Source organism: Amblyraja radiata, chromosome 2, assembly GCF_010909765.2.
Source record: "Amblyraja radiata isolate CabotCenter1 chromosome 2, sAmbRad1.1.pri, whole genome shotgun sequence".
Taxonomy (NCBI): Eukaryota; Metazoa; Chordata; class Chondrichthyes; order Rajiformes; family Rajidae; genus Amblyraja; species Amblyraja radiata.
Genome location: NC_045957.1, coordinates 111,072,999 through 111,090,496, shown reverse-complemented (window position 1 = coordinate 111,090,496; position 17,498 = coordinate 111,072,999).

Below are 17,498 nucleotides of genomic sequence, written 5' to 3'. Positions count from 1 at the left end.
CCGAAGGGCCTGTTTCCATGCTGTATTTCTAAATTATTAAAAACTTTCAAGTATTGTAGCTTTTTAATTATACCAGTAGTGTTAGTTTATCATATGTTAGTTTACCAAAGAACTGCAGATGCTGGTTGAAATCGAAGGTGGACACAAAATGCTGGAGTAACTCAGCGGGACAGGCAGCAGTCTGAAGAAGGGTCTCGACCCGAAACGTCATCCATTCCTTCTCTCCAGAGATGCTGCCTGTCCCGCTGAGTTACTCCAGCATTTTGTGTCTACCTTTAGTTTATCATATGTTTGTTGTAATTATCACTTTTAGTGCATGTCCTGGAAAACCAGCTATTAATATTGTCCAGCAACATTTTCCCTTTTACATTTTCAGTTAAGCATCCCATTTATTATGCCCGCAGGCAAAACGTGATTAACAAAGCAATCCACTTGTGTTATTGCATCAACGACAGTGTGGTTAATCCTGTACCTATGGCCCTTATCTCCATATAATGCTGGTAATCTCAGGAACATGGGCAAGTAATTACCAAAGACATTATTACTTAAAGCATAAAACATTTAAAGAATTTGGCCAACCTAAACTCATTCAAAGGTTACTTAATGCATAAAAAAACTATTAATGGCTAATTGGAACATTTGATCATTTTATTTTACAAAGATCAGTTGTGTAAATGATGCCCTCATAAAAACATAGAAAATAGGTGCAGGAGTAGGCCATTCGGCCCTTCGAGCCTGCACCGTCATTCAATATGATCATGGCTGATCATCCAACTCAGTATCCTGTACCTGCCTTCTCTCCATACCCCCTGATCTCTTTAGCCACAAGGGCCACATCTAACTCCGTATAAGATCTATAAGTATCTATAAGATCCCCCCTCAGTCTTCTAAATTCTAGCGAGTACAAGCCGAGTATATCCAGTCTTTCTTCATATGAAAGTCCTGACATCTCAGGAATCAGTCTGGTGAACCTTCTCTGTACTCCCTTTATAGCAAAAATGTATTTCCTCAGATTTGGAGACCAAAACTGTACGCAATACTCCAGGTGTGGTCTCACCAAGACCCTGTACAACTGCAGTAGAACCTCCCTGCTCTTATAAACACATTGAGATAAACAAAATGAACTCGTTGTGGGAAGCATTATATGACTGCATAAAGGTTATAATATTTTTAAAACAACAATTGGAGGAGCCTCTGCCTCACAGCGCCAGAGACCAGGGTTCAATCCTGGCCTTGGGCGCTGTCAGTGTGGAGTTTGCACATTCTCCCCGTGATCGGTGAGCTTCCTCCGGGTGCTCCAGTGTCCTCTCACATTCCAAAGACATGCAGGTTTGTAGATTGATTGCCCTCTGTAAATTCCCCTTAATGTGTAGGGAGTGGATGCGAAAGTAGCGTAACATAGAACCATTGTGAACGGGTAATTGATGGTCGGCGTGAACTCTGTTTGCATACTGTATCTCTAAACTAATAAACATTAATTGAAAATTTATTTTTAAGGGGAAGTTTGCATGAGGTTAAATATATTTTCTGCTTAGTTAAACTCCTGAAGATTAGTGTAGATGGTTTATGCATGCAACCTATAACGTAGCTACCTCAATACCACTAACCACGCCCTGCCCATATCAGTATAACTGTGATATCCTCCCTTTGTTCCTCCCTGTTGGTTCCAGCACGCCTGAAGACTAGATGCAGTCAGTGCTGGGACGTGTGTACCATGTGCTATAATAAAAGACTCAGTAAAGGTTACAGTGTGTTAGACGTCACTCCTTTACATGGTGTCAGCAAGTAAGCCTAGCGCCTCCTGTTTATCGGTTTTTTATTTCTCCCTTGTGTATCAGTGTTTAATTTCATTTTGTCATGGCATCTTCATGCCGAAGGCCATCTCCCCTTGTCTTTGACGCTGACATTGCGGAACGATGGGCTACTTTCGTGATGGACTTCAATCACTTCGTTAATATTGTGCACCGAAATGACCCAGATGCGGTCAAAGCCTCCCTTCTGTTGAACCTTGCCGGTCCAGACGCCATGAAACGGGCTCAAGCTTTCGTCTACACTCCGGCGGTCCTGGATGACAACGACTAGGTCGTCGAGCCGGCGGAATCTGCCAATGACCCGGTATGTCTCTTGCGCAAGTTTGCGGAGATTTGTGACTTCCCGCTGGGAAAATGGCGCCGGTGAGACGGCAGCCTGTCACGTGCAGCTGTGTGTAGTAGTGTATATTTATTTAGTATTATATAGGATTATTAGTGTGTATGCTTAGTTAGTATTTTACTAGACTACGTATAAGTGTTATAGCTACAACTATTGCGTGTTGTTGAGTTCTTAATCAAGGCTTAATCATACTATCTGGGGGAACGGGAGTGGAGTGGAAATATGTGCCTGATATCGGCCAGACGGGCGGAGGAAACTGCCGTGGTATATACCCGTCAGGAACTGCTAAGCCTGGTAAATGGCTCAATATTCGGGATTCGACATGACATATCGAGGGAACTCTTACAGAGGAGACATCGGGGAACGCGTGCAGGGGTGAAGAGAAACAAGAGGAGGTTGACGAGAACATGGAGAGAGACTTTCAAACCAGCCCTTCCATCTATCACCATGGGAAATGTTCGCTGTCTAACGAACAAATTAGACGAATTAGAAACCCTGGTCAGGTACCAGAAATTGTACCGGGAGAGCAGCATCGTTAGCCTGACAGAAACGTGGCTGACGGAAAACACGCCTGATTCTTTGATCAGTTTCACCGGCTTCAGGACGATACGAGCGGACAGGGACACCGGAGCGAGCGGTAAGCAGAAGGGGGGGGGGCTTTTACTGCTCGTCAATAACAAGTGGTGTAACCCTAGTCACGCTACTATCAAAGAACAGATATGCAACAAGGACATTGAACTTTTAGCGGTTAGTTTAAGACCATATTACCTATCCAGGGAGTTCACTGTGGTGGTAGCCATTGTTGTTTACTTTCCTCCATCTGCCAAGGCGGAAGTCGCGTGTGACGTGCTGCACACCACTATAGCGAGACTTCAGTCCAAGTACCCAGAGGCGTTCATTGTTGTGTCTGGAGATTGCAACCATGTCTGTCTCTCTAAGACTTTGCCCACTTTTAAACGGTTTATTGACTGTACAATCAGAGGTGATAAAACGCTGGATCTCTTGTATGCAAATGTGAAAAATGCATACAAATGTACTGCACTGCCCCCTCTTGGTCGATCAGGCCACGTTATGCTACATCTCTCTCCCTCCTACACACCAGCCACCAAGAGGCTGCCTGTCACCACCAGAACATCAAGAGACTGGTATCCTGAGGCAGATGAAGCCCTGAGGTGCTGTTTTGAGACAACAGATTGGGATGTGTTCTGTGAGGAGTATGGGGAAGACATTGACGGCCTAACAGAATGCATTACCCATTACATCAATTTCTGTTATGATGACATCATGCCGTCCAGGGTAATTCGTTGCTACCCTAATAACAAACCTTGGATTACCAGCAGCCTGAAGGCCTTACTAAATGAGAAGAAAAAGGCTTTCAGGGAGGGCGACAGGAATAAAATCAAAGAACTTCAAAAGGAACTGAAGGTGAGGATTAAGGAGGGGAAAGAAGCATATAGGCTCAAATTAGAACGACAGCTGCAGCAAGATGGAGTGAAGCAGGTATGGGCTGGAATGCAAAAGATCACGGGCATGAAGCAGAATGGTGGTACATTGCCTGATGGTGAACAGAGTCTGGCTGATGATCTGAACAGATTTTTCAACAGATTTGACTGCCCCACACCACCCCAGCCTCCCCCACCTGGTCTGCTGACCATTGCTGCTTCCTCTCCACCTCCCCTCCCTCTCTCCAACACTCCTGAGATGTCACCTGTACGGAGCCCCCTCTTTCCACCTCCCACTCCACCAGCAGCCCCACCTATGACTCTTCATACTGCTCAGGTCAAGATGATGCTGGACAGACTGAAGCCAGGGAAAGCAGTGGGGCCCGATGACACCAGCCCAAGGCTACTGAAGACCTGCTCTTCAGAGCTGTGTGGTATTCTAACACACCTGTTCAACCTGAGCTTGCGTCTACAGAAGGTTCCAAGGCTGTGGAAAACATCTTGCCTGGTACCTGTCCCAAAGAAGACCCATCCCACTCACCACAATGACTACAGACCAGTAGCGCTCACTTCACATATTATGAAGACATTTGAGAGACTTGTCCTTTCCTACATCAGGACTAGTGTGTCAACTCAAATGGATCCTTTACAGTTTGCATATCAGCCTAACATCAGTGTCGATGATGCCCTCATTTACATGCTGCAGAGGGTGTACACACATTTGGACACTACTGATGCATCTGTAAGGATTACATTTTTTGACTTCTCAAGCGCCTTTAACACAATTCAGCCCCGACTGCTAGGGAGAAGATGGAGATGATGAAAGTGGATCCATCACTGGTACTGTGGTGTTTGGATTACCTTTCCCTCAGACCACAGTACGTGCGTCTACAGAACAATGTCTCAAGCACCATCTTGAGCAGAACAGGGGCTCCACAAGGAACTGTGCTGGCTCCATTCCTGTTTACCATCTACACCGCGGATCTCCAATATAACACCAACAGCTGCTTTTTGCAGAAATTTTCGGATGACACAGCTGTTGTCGGCCTCATCAAAGGGGGCAATGAGGAGGAGTATAGAGACATAATAAGCAACTTTGTGGAGTGGAGTGCACACAATAACCTCCATCTTAACACCACAAAAACCAAGGAGATAGTTGTGGACTTCAGGAGGGGGAGGAGGAGGACTCAAGCAACACCAATCACCATTAAGGGCACTGAGGTGGAGGTGGTCGCTAACCACAGGTACCTTGGTTTGCAGCTTGACAGTGAGCTGGACTGGAAGGGTCATATGGAGGCGGTGTACAGGAGGGGACAAAGTTGACTGTATTTTTTAAGGAGGCTGAGGTCATTTAACATCTGCCAACCCCTGCTGTGCAGTGTCTATCATTCAGTGGTGGCCAGTGCTCTGTTTTTTGCTGTGGCCTGTTGGGGAGATGGCACCCGCATAGCGGACAAAAACAGACTGGACAAGCTGATCGGGAAGGTCGCGGGGGCTGAACAACGAACGGCCCAGCAGGTGGCAGAGGGCCGGAACTCTGAACAAACTGGGTCCAACAATGACCAACCCCACTCACCCACTCCATGCCCTGAAGGTGATCAAGAGCAGCATCTTCAGTCAGAGGCTGATTGCACCAATGTGCAAAACTGAGAGACATAGGAAGTCTTGTATACCAGCTGCTATAAGGTTATATAATGCGCATAAATAACTGCACTTTTTTTCATTCATTGTATTTTAACTTGTATTTTAACTTGTATTTTAACTTGTTAAGTATGGAAGCTATTTGAGGAAATGTGTGGTGTTATGTCTGTCTTGAAGCTGTCGTGGCACTGTAATTTCCTGTAAAGGATTATTAAAGGTATAATCAAATCAAATCAAAATAAGAATAAGAGGCGGGGGGTTTCTTAAATGTGCATATTTTAATGCTAGGAGCATTGTAAGAAAGGTGGATGAGCTTAGAGTCTGGATAGACACCTGGAAGTATGATGTTGTGGCGATCAGTGAAACATGGTTGCAGAAGGGCTGTGATTGGAAACTAAATATTCCAGGATTTTGTTGCTTCAGGTGTGATAGAATTGTAGGGGCAAGAGGTGGAGGTGTTGCATTATTAGTCAGGGAAGATATTACAGCAGTGCTTTGGCAGGATAGATTGGAGGGCTCATCTAGGGAGGCTATTTGGGTGGAACTGAGAAGTGGGAAAGGGGTAGCAACACTTATAGGGGTGTATTATAGACCGCCAAATGGGGATCGGGAATTGGAAGAGCAAATATGTAAGGAGATAGCAGATATTAGTAGTAAGCACAAAGTAGTGATTGTGGGAGATTTCAACTTTCCACACATAGACTGGGAAACACATTCGGTAAATGGGCTGGATGGTTTGGAGTTTGTAAAATGTGTGCAGGATAGTTTTTTGCAGCAATACATAGAGGTACCTACTAGAGGAGGGGCAGTGTTGGACCTCCTGTTAGGAAATGAGACGGGACAGGTGGCGGAGGTATGCGTTGGGGAGCACTTCGGATCCAGTGATCACAATACCATTAGTTTCAATATAATTATGGAGAGGGTCAGAACTGGACCTAGGGTTGAGATTTTTGATTGGAGAAAGGCTAACTTTGATGAGATGCGAAATGATTTAAAAGGAGTGAACTGGGACATTTTGTTTTATGGGAAGGATGTAGAAGAGAAATGGAGGACATTTAAAGGGGAAATTTTAAGAGTACAGAATCTTTATGTTCCTGTTCGGTTGAAAGGAAACAGTAAAAAGTGGAAAGAACCCTGATTTTCAAGGGAAATTGGACATCTTGTTCGGAAAAAGAGGGAGATCTACAATAATTATAGGCAGCATGAAGTAAATGACGTGCTTGAGGAGTATAAGGAATGTAAAAAGAATCTTAAGAAAGAAATTAGAAAAGCTAAAAGAAGACATGAGGTTGCTTTGGCAAATAAGATGAAAGTAAATCCAAAGGGTTTCTACAGCTATATTAATAGCAAAAGGATAACGAGGGATAAAATTGGTCCATTGGAGAGACGGAGTGGACAGCTATCTGCAGAGCCAAAAGAGATGGGGGAGATATTGAACAATTTCTTTTCTTCGGTATTCACCAAGGAGAAGGATATTGAATTATGTGAGGTAAGGGAAACTAGTAGAGTAGCTATGGATACTATGAGTTTCAAAGTAAAAGAAGTACTGACACTTTTGAAAAATATAAAAGTGGATAAGTCTCCAGGTCCTGACAGGATATTCCCTAGGACATTGAGGGAAGTTAGTGTAGAAATAGCCGGGGCTATGACAGAAATATTTCAAATGTCATTAGAAACGGGAATAGTCCCCGAGGATTGGCGTACTGCGCATGTTGTTCCATTGTTTAAAAAAGGTTCTAAGAGTAAACCTAGCAATTATAGGCCTGTTAGTTTGACTTCAGTGGTGGGCAAATTAATGGAAAAGATACTTAGAGATAATATATATAAGCATCTGGATAAACAGGGTCTGATTAGGAACAGTCAGCATGGATTTGTGCCTGGAAGGTCATGTTTGACTAATCTTCTTGCATTTTTTGAAGAGGTTACTAGGGAAATTGACGAGGGTAAAGCAGTGGATGTTGTCTATATGGACTTTAGTAAGGCCTTTGACAAGGTTCCTCATGGAAGGTTGGTTAAGAAGGTTCAACTGTTGGGTATAAATGCAGGAGTAGCAAGATGGATTCAACAGTGGCTGAATGGGAGAAGCCAGAGGGTAATGATGGATGGTTGTTTGTCGGGTTGGAGGCAGGTGACTAGTGGGGTGCCTCAGGGATCGGTGTTGGGTCCTTTGTTGTTTGTCATGTACATCAATGATCTGGATGAAGGTGTGGTAAATTGGATTAGTAAGTATGCAGATGATACCAAGATAGGGGGTGTTGTGGATAATGAAGAGGATTTCCAAAGTCTACAGAGTGATTTAGGCCATTTGGAAGAATGGGCTGAAAGATGGCAGATGGAGTTTAATGCTGATAAATGTGAGGTGCTACACCTTGGCAGGACAAATCAAAATAGGACGTACATGGTAAATGGTAGGGAATTGAAGAATACAGTTGAACAGAGGGATCTGGGAATAACCGTGCATAGTTCCTTGAAGGTGGAATCTCATATAGATAGGGTGGTAAAGAAAGCTTTTGGTATGCTAGCCTTTATAAATCAGAGCATTGAGTATAGAAGCTGGGATGTAATGTTAAAATTGTACAAGGCATTGGTGAGACCAAATCTGGAGTATGGTGTACAATTTTGGTCGCCCAATTATAGGAAGGATGTCAACAAAATAGAGAGAGTACAGAGGAGATTTACTAGAATGTTGCCTGGGTTTCAACAACTAAGTTACAGAGAAAGGTTGAATAAGTTAGGTCTTTATTCTCTGGAGCGCAGAAGGTTAAGGGGGGACATGATAGAGGTCTTTAAAATGATGAGAGGGAGACAGAGTTGATGTGGATCAGCTTTTCCCTTTGAGAAAAGGGAAGATTCAAACAAGAGGACATGACTTCAGAATTAATGGACAGAAGTTTAGGGGTAACATGAGGGGAACTTCTTTACTCAGAGAGTGGTAGCGGTGTGGAATGAGCTTCCAGTGGAAGTGGTGGAGGCAGGTTCGTTGGTATCATTTAATAATAAATTGGATAGGCATATGGATGAGAAGGGAATGGAGGGTTATGGTATGAGTGCAGGCAGGTGGGACTAAGGGAAAAAAGTTGTTCGGCACGGACCTGTAGGGCCGAGATGGCCTGTTTCTGTGCTGTAATTGTTATATGTTATATATGTTATATGTTATATGTTAACCGCATATTGGAGCGGGCTAGATTCTTTACTCGTAAGCAGCAGCCTGATGAGACTGTTGAGTGTTTTATCGCTGACCTGCGCTACCTTGCTCAGCGGTGCCGTTTCGATACCATGCGTGATCAACTCACCAGGCATATCCTGGTCACCGGCATGCTAGATCAGAAACTACGTGAAGATCTGCTGCAGAAGCCAGACCTCACTCTAACTCAGGCAATGCATGCCTACCGTATCGCTGAAGTGGTTGTCCCGCCACATGGGCTGAGATGGTCCGAAAATCGTGCCACAAATCTAACTGGCTTCGCTGTGCCCCGTCGCAGGCAGGACAATTTTCGCCCTCCGCCGCGTCCCGCTCGCATATCTCGGGTCCCGAATACCAAGAACTGCCCCAACTGCAGTTATGTCCACTCCATGCAGTCCCCGTGCCCGGCATTTGGAAAGGCCTGTAACTTCTGTGGGAAAATGAACCATTTTGCAGCTGTATGCCGCTCCCGTGGGAAAGCTCCCCAACCTTCCAGACAATTCTTAAACAACCTTCAGCAGGTTGATAATGACCTCGATTCTCAGTCTTCTGTCGACACTGCCCCCGACTCTGAGTTCAGCGTTTCCATGGGAAACACCAGTATTTACACTCTCCTCCATAGTCGATCTCGCCTCCCCGATCCTTCTGTGCTCGTTACTGTGAACAAGTCCTTCTCTGCGAAGCTAGATACGGGGGCGAAAGTGAATGTTATGTCAACATCACTATTCGACAAGATAAGGAATAATGAGCTGTTGACTGCTGATCGCTCTATACTACGTGCTTATGGGGGAGAAGAGCTAACATCTGTGGGGAGGGCCACCTTCCATTGTGTGCTGCAGAAAGCATCCCGTGACCTGTCGTTCTTCATTCTGGACTGCGACTGTGTGACTCTTTTGAGTAATCAAGCCTGCCAGGACCTTGGTCTAGTGTCTTTCGACCGCACGGTCCACGAAGTGCGGGTGATGCTGAATCCACTCTCCGAGTAACCCGACCTCTTCGATGACAAATTGGGGAAGCTGCCTCTTGTGTACAAGATTGCTACTGACGCCTCTGTCACACCTGTGATCCGTGCCCCACACAGGGTGTCATTCGCTATGAAGGACAAGGTGGAAGCCATGCTGAACAACATGGTTAAAATGGGGGTGTTGGAAGCCGTCAGCGATCCCACCGAGTGGGTCTCCACCATGGTCGCCACCATGAAGAAGGGTAAGAACGAAATACGGGTGTGCATCAACCCCAAGGATTTGAATATGGCTATAAAACGTCCCCACTACCCTATGAGGACCGTAGAAGATGTTGCTGCGCAGGTCGGTCAGGCCACAGTGTTTTCGGTCCTCGATGCCAGGAGCTCGTTCTGGCAAATACCTCTGGACAAACGCTCCTCAGACTTAACAACTTTTAGCACACCCTTCGGAAGATTCAAGTTTTTACGAATGCCGTTCGGCATCAACTCTGCTAGTGAGGTGTTTCAGCGCTCCATGGAGCAACTGTTTGCCGGTCTGCCGTGTGCCATTATTGTGGATGACATTCTTGTTTATGGGAGACATGCTGCTGAGCATGATCGCAACCTCCGACGGATTCTAGACCGCGCTCGCCAGATCAACCTAAAGCTTAACCCGTCCAAATGCAGGTTTCGTGTAGCTGAGGTGCCATATGTTGGCCAATTTTCACGTCCCGCGGGCTGAAACCTGATCCGCAGAAGACAAACGCTATCTCCGAGCTGCCTGCCCCAACTGATGTTACCAGCCTGCAGCGTTTTCTGGGCATGGTCAATTATCTGTGCAAGTTTATCCCAAACCTCAGCGAGTTGAGCGCGCCTCTGAGGCAACTGACGAAGAAGGACATCGCCTGGTCCTGGTTTCCCCAACACCAGCAGGCTTTCGATCTCCTCAAAACGAAGCTGATCAGCACACCGACTCTTCGGTTCTTCAATCTGCAGCGTCCAATTGTGGTGACGTGCGACGCTTCCCGTTTTGGACTCGGTGCTGCCTGCCTGCAGCTCTATGATGACGGCTCGCTGCAGCCCATTTCCTCTGCCTCGCGAACTATGACGGACACTGAGCAGCGCTATGCTCAAATAGAGAAGGAGCTTCTGGCGGTTGTGTTTGCCTGCTCCAAATTCAAGGACTTCCTTTTCGGTGCCAGGGTCACTGTCGAGACGGATCATCAACCCTTGGTGACTATCCTCAACAAGCCAATCCACATCGCCCCGGCCAGACTGCAGCGGATGATGCTGCAGCTCCAGCGGTTCGACTTCAAGATCGTGTACAAGAAGGGCACTGAGATGCACGTGGCTGACGCGCTGTCCAGAGCCCCCCGGTCCTCCTGTGACAGACATCCCTATGAACAGGAGGATTTGCAGGGTCTCAATGTCAATTTTGTTCCCTCCAAACAGCTGCAGTGCCTGGTTGAGCACACTGCCAACGACCCCGATCTGCAACAGCTTGCTGCTGTCATCAGGCGCGGGTGGCCCGACAAGCGCACCTCGTTGCCTGCGGGTGTGCATCCCTTCTTTCTGGTTCGCGATGAACTGGTGCTCCGGGACGGGATCATCATCAAGGGTCACAAGGTGGTCATCCCTGCTTCCCTGTGTGCCTCGTACTACACCGCTGCCCACATGGGGCATCCAGGAGCCGATGCCACAGTCTCACATGCCCAAGAACAATACTATTGGCCTGGCATGGCAAAGTACATTAAGGCCCGTGTAGCCTCCTGTCCTGATTGCAACTCTCTTGCCCCTCACCAGCAGCGCCAGCCGCTTCTGCAACAGCCGGCCCCTGACATGCCCTGGTCATCGCTGGCTGCAGACATTTTTGATTGGCTTGGTAAGCAATACCTCGTGTTGGTTGATTCCTACTCGAACTGGTTCGAAGTGGACCTTCTCCCTGCCATCACCTCTGAGATGGTCCTCAGTAAGCTGCGCCGACACTTCGTCACCTTTGGGTCCCCGGTCCGTTTACAGACCGACAACAGCCGTCAGTTCACCAGCGCAGAGTTCAAAGCTTTTGCTGCGAAGTGGAACTTCACTCATTTCACCAGCAGCCCAGAATACCCGCAGAGCAATGGCCTGGCCGAACGTGCTGTCCGCAGCGCCAAGACCTTGCTCGAGCAGTCTCGTCTCTCCAATAGTGATTTCTACCAGGGTTTGTTAAACCTCCGTAACATTTCCAGGGACAATACCATGCGATCCCCTGCTCAACGTCTGATGTCACGCGTTCTTCGCCCTCCTATGCCGATCGCACAACAATCCTTGGTGCCAAAGGTCCTTCAGCCTGCTGCTGTCCAGCAGCGGATTGCTCAACGGCATGAAGTTCAGCGCCGCTCCCACGACAAGTCCTGCCGCCCTCTCTCACCACTACTGCCTGGCCAGGTCGTTCGCTTGCAGACTTCCACCGGTTTCTCCCGGGTCGCAACCGTGGTCGGGGTGGACAATTCGCCACGGTCCTACTTGGTGGACTTTGAGGGGACTATCTATCGCCGCAGCCGCCAGCACCTGTTGGCTGTCAACGAGCCTAAGCTTCCCCCTGCGGCCCCGCATGCTCCTCGGTTGCGATTCGAGCCTCCACCCACTAACTACCCCTCGACTCGCATGCCCCCATCTGCCCGTTCGCCGCGGCCCCCTCACCCTGCTCCTCCGGGTTTCTCAACCCCTGTCCGCTCCTCCCCTTCCCGCTCTCCTCTCTCACCGCCTGCTCCGATCTCTCCTGCACAGTCCCCTTCCCCTGGCTCTCCTGTGCCGGTCGGCTCCCCTTCCGCATTCCGGGCTGCGTCCCCGCCGACGTTAGACCAGTTAGTCTAACATCGGTAGTGGGGAAACTGCTAGAATCAGTTATTAAAGATGGGATAGCAGCACATTTGGAAAGTGGTGAAATCATTGGACAAAGTCAGCATGGATTTACGAAAGGTAAATCATGTCTGACGAATCTTATAGAATTTTTCGAGGATGTAACTAGTAGCGTGGATAGGGGAGAACCAGTGGATGTGGTGTATCTGGACTTCCAGAAGGCTTTCGACAAGGTCCCACATAAGAGATTAGTTTACAAACTTAAAGCACACGGCATTGGGGGTTCAGTATTGATGTGGATAGAGAACTGGCTGGCAAACAGGAAGCAAAGAGTAGGAGTAAACGGGTCCTTTTCACAATGGCAGGCAGTGACTAGTGGGGTACCGCAAGGCTCAGTGCTGGGACCCCAGCTATTTACAATATATATTAATGATCTGGATGAGGGAATTGAAGGCAATATCTCCAAGTTTGCGGATGACACTAAGCTGGGGGGCAGTGTTAGCTGTGAGGAGGATGCTAGGAGACTGCAAGGTGACTTGGATAGGCTGGGTGAGTGGGCAAATGTTTGGCAGATGCAGTATAATGTGGATAAATGTGAGGTTCTCCATTTTGGTGACAAAAACAGGAAAGCAGACTATTATCTAAATGGTGGCCGACTAGGAAAAGGGGAGATGCAGCGAGACCTGGGTGTCATGGTACACCAGTCATTGAAAGTGGGCATGCAGGTGCAGCAGGCAGTGAAGAAAGCGAATGGTATGTTAGCTTTCATAGCAAAAGGATTTGAGTACAGGAGCAGGGAGGTTCTACTGCAGTTGTACAGGGTCTTGGTGAGACCACACCTGGAGTATTGCGTACAGTTTTGGTCTCCAAATCTGAGGAAGGACATTATTGCCATAGAGGGAGTGCAGAGAAGGTTCACCAGACTGATTCCTGGGATGTCAGGACTGTCTTATGAAGAAAGACTGGATAGACTTGGTTTATACTCTCTAGAATTTAGGAGATTGAGAGGGGATCTTATAGAAACTTACAAAATTCTTAAGGGGTTGGACAGGCTAGATGCAGGAAGATTGCTCCCGATGTTGGGGAAGTCCAGGACAAGGGGTCACAGCTTAAGGATAAGGGGGAAATCCTTTAAAACCGAGATGAGAAGAACTTTTTTCACACAGAGAGTGGTGAATCTCTGGAACTCCCTACCACAGAGGGTAGTCGAGGCCAGTTCATTGGCTATATTTAAGAGGGAGTTAGATGTGGCCCTTGTGGCTAAGGGGATCAGAGGGTATGGAGAGAAGGCAGGAACGGGATACTGAGTTGGATGATCAGCCATGATCATATTAAATGGCGGTGCAGGCTCGAAGGGCCGAATGGCCTACTCCTGCACCTAATTTCTATGTTTCTATGTGCTATAATAAAAGACTCAGTAAAGGTTACAGTGTGTTAGACATCACTCCTTTACAATTAGTTTCAACTCATTGCATGATAGAAAATGGATCAGATAAGACTAGTAATATACACCAGGGTGCAATTGAATTCCCAGTTCATATGAAACTCACAGAGTAAACAGGATATACAGTAATGATAAATACACAAATAAAATAGCAAAAGGATTTGAGTATAGGAGCAGGGAGCTTCTACTGCAGTTGTACAGGGTCTTGGTGAGACCACACCTGGAGTATTGCGTACAGTTTTGGTCTCCAAATCTGAGGAAGGACATTATTGCCATAGAGGGAGTGCAGAGAAGGTTCACCAGACTGATTCCTGGGATGTCAGGACTGTCTTATGAAGAAAGACTGGAGAGACTTGGTTTATACTCTCTAGAATTTAGGAGATTGAGAGGGGATCTTATAGAAACTTACAAAATTCTTAAGGGGTTGGACAGGCTAGATGCAGGAAGATTGCTCCCGATGTTGGGGAAGTCCAGGACAAGGGGTCACAGCTTAAGGATAAGGGGGAAATCCTTTAAAACCGAGATGAGAAGAACTTTTTTCACACAGAGAGTGGTGAATCTCTGGAACTCCCTACCACAGAGGGTAGTCGAGGCCAGTTCATTGGCTATATTTAAGAGGGAGTTAGATGTGGCCCTTGTGGCTAAGGGGATCAGAGGGTATGGAGAGAAGGCAGGAACGGGATACTGAGTTGGATGATCAGCCATGATCATATTAAATGGCGGTGCAGGCTCGAAGGGCCGAATGGCCTACTCCTGCACCTAATTTCTATGTTTCTATGTGCTATAATAAAAGACTCAGTAAAGGTTACAGTGTGTTAGACATCACTCCTTTACAATTCGTTTCAACTCATTGCATGATAGAAAATGGATCAGATAAGACTAGTAATATACACCAGGGTGCAATTGAATTCCCAGTTCATATGAAACTCACAGAGTAAACAGGATATACAGTAATGATAAATACACAAATAAAATAGCAAAAGGATTTGAGTATAGGAGCAGGGAGCTTCTACTGCAGTTGTACAGGGTCTTGGTGAGACCACACCTGGAGTATTGCGTACAGTTTTGGTCTCCAAATCTGAGGAAGGACATTATTGCCATAGAGGGAGTGCAGAGAAGGTTCACCAGACTGATTCCTGGGATGTCAGGACTGTCTTATGAAGAAAGACTGGAGAGACTTGGTTTATACTCTCTAGAATTTAGGAGATTGAGAGGGGATCTTATAGAAACTTACAAAATTCTTAAGGGGTTGGACAGGCTAGATGCAGGAAGATTGCTCCCGATGTTGGGGAAGTCCAGGACAAGGGGTCACAGCTTAAGGATAAGGGGGAAATCCTTTAAAACCGAGATGAGAAGAACTTTTTTCACACAGAGAGTGGTGAATCTCTGGAACTCTCTGCCACAGAGGGTAGTCGAGGCCAGTTCATTGGCTATATTTAAGAGGGAGTTAGATGTGGCCCTTGTGGCTAAGGGGATCAGAGGGTATGGAGAGAAGGCAGGTACAGGATACTGAGTTGGATGATCAGCCATGATCATATTGAATGGCGGTGCAGGCTCGAAGGGCCGAATGGCCTACTCCTGCACCTAATTTCTATGTTTCTATGTTTCTAAATGTAATAATTAATGCAAAACAGCAGAAAGGTGTAGTATAATTTTAAGTAGTGCAAAATAAAATATTGAAGTGCACGAATAGAATAACCAATGAGGTTATTTACAATGTCCAGGTGTTGCAATTAGGTTAGTTTCGCGACACAGCACTGAAATAGGCCATTCGGCCCACCAAATCCATGGCGATCCCCGTATACTAGCACCCACTACGGATTAAGGACAATTTACAAACCTGTACGTGGGAGGAAACCGGAGCACCCAGGGAAAACCCACGGGGAGAACTCCATACAGACAGCACCAGTAGTCAGGATCGAACCCGGGTTGCTGGTGCTGTAAGGCAGCAATTCCACCGCTGCGCCGCCATGGTACGGTGGGCAGCGCGACTCTCGTCAGCCGCGGCCTCTGCAGTCCGTCTGCGTTTTTATTATTTTATGTCTATGTTTTAATGTAGTTTTTGTTATTTTTTGTTGGGGTATGTGTGTGGGGGGGTGGGGGTGGGGTGGGAGGGAGGGAGGGGGTAACTTTTAAATCTCTCCCTGCACGGGAGACCCGACCTTTTCTTTGTCGGGTCTCCGTTGTCGTTGGGGCTGCAATGAGGAGCGGCCTCCAACAGGAAGACCGGGAGCTCTGGTGCCGACTACTCACCTCACCGTCGCGGAGCTGGCCGAGTCCAGAGCGGGTGGAGCGGTGGTGGAGCGCTGCTGCGGCCCGACCTCCGGAGTTTCGGAGGCTGCAACTGCGGGTCTGGCGGACGGCGGCACCGGGAGCCCGCGGGTCCCTGGAGGGAGACCGCTTTTCAGGGCTCCCGCAACGGCGACTTCTCCCGCCCGAGTTGCGGGGTTGAAGAGCTCCTGGAGCGGGGCCTTACATCATCGCCCCGCGCGGCTTGGAATGGCCGGGGGCTCTAACATCAAGAACCCGGTGTGCGACCTTGCATCACTGTCAGGTCTCGCGTTTGATCTAGTTTCTGTTTCTTATTGGTTTTTAGTATTAGAGTTTGCATTCTTGTTTTATTTTGGTGTCTCACATCTCCTCTTGTTTCAGGTCCCATTTCCTGTCAGGTCGTTTACCCTCATGTGATTGTTGGCCACGCCCTGATGTGTTTCACCTGTGTCTCGTTATCCCCTGCTAGTCTGTTGGCCACGCCCTGATGTGTTTCACCTGTGTCTCGTTATCCCCTGCTAGTCTGTATTTAAGCCTTTTGTGTTTTAGTTCCCATTGCCAGTTCGTGGTGTATGCTACTTGGTATCACCTCGTTCCAGCTCTCGAAATCTTGTGACCTTGTGATCTCGACCTTTGCCTGTATTTTCGACCACTGGTTCTTGCCTGCTCCTATATGGTACTGTTGCCTCTGTTTTGCCTACCTGTGTACTGACTTGGACCGATTAAACGCCGAAGACTGATCTGCCCTGTGTCTGAGCCTGCATTTGTGTCCTCCTCCTCGTTCAGTTCTGACAATCACCCGGCGTGGCTTTAATGGCCGCGGGACAATTCGCCATCGCCCGCCGGGGGTGACTTTGACTCTGACATCGGGGGGGAGAGTGCAGTGGAGAGATAAGTTTTTTTGGCCTTCCATCACAGCAATGTGATGGATGTTTATGTAAATTATGTTGTGTCTTGGGTCTATTTGTTTGTAATGTATGGCTGCAGAAACGTCATTTCGTTTGGACCTCAAGGGGTCCAAATGACAAATAGATTGTATCGTATCGTATCGTATGCCGCCCAGTTTCAGGACAGAAAGTTTTTTAAAATCTACACAGCAAAGCTACAGCACAAAACTAGAGAACTTAAAGAACAAAGAACTGAAAAACAGGCTCTCTTATCTGTATAGGATGATCAGGATGTATAAAGCTCTCGATCATACTGACTCTTACCGACTCAAAAACGATCACCCATATTGTGTCCCTTCCATAATGGTCCTGATATCAGGGAGCTGGTTGGCATTACCTCATTACCCTTGTGCCATGAAGGGGTTATTGTTCACAGTTCTGTCACGGTTCTTATCAGTCGTAACCTTGAGTTCACATCTTTGTCTCCGCGCTCAAATTCACAGGCTGTTCTTTTCAAGGAGTCATCATTTTGTAACGAACTCTCTCCACAATTATCTGCAGATTCCACATTTATGAAAGGGAAAAAACATCTTCGACTAATCTACTGAAAGCACTTTGAGGATGTAAGTGGTGGAATAGATAAGAGAAAACCAGAAGATGTGTATTTGGATGTTCAGAAGGCTTTTGATACGGT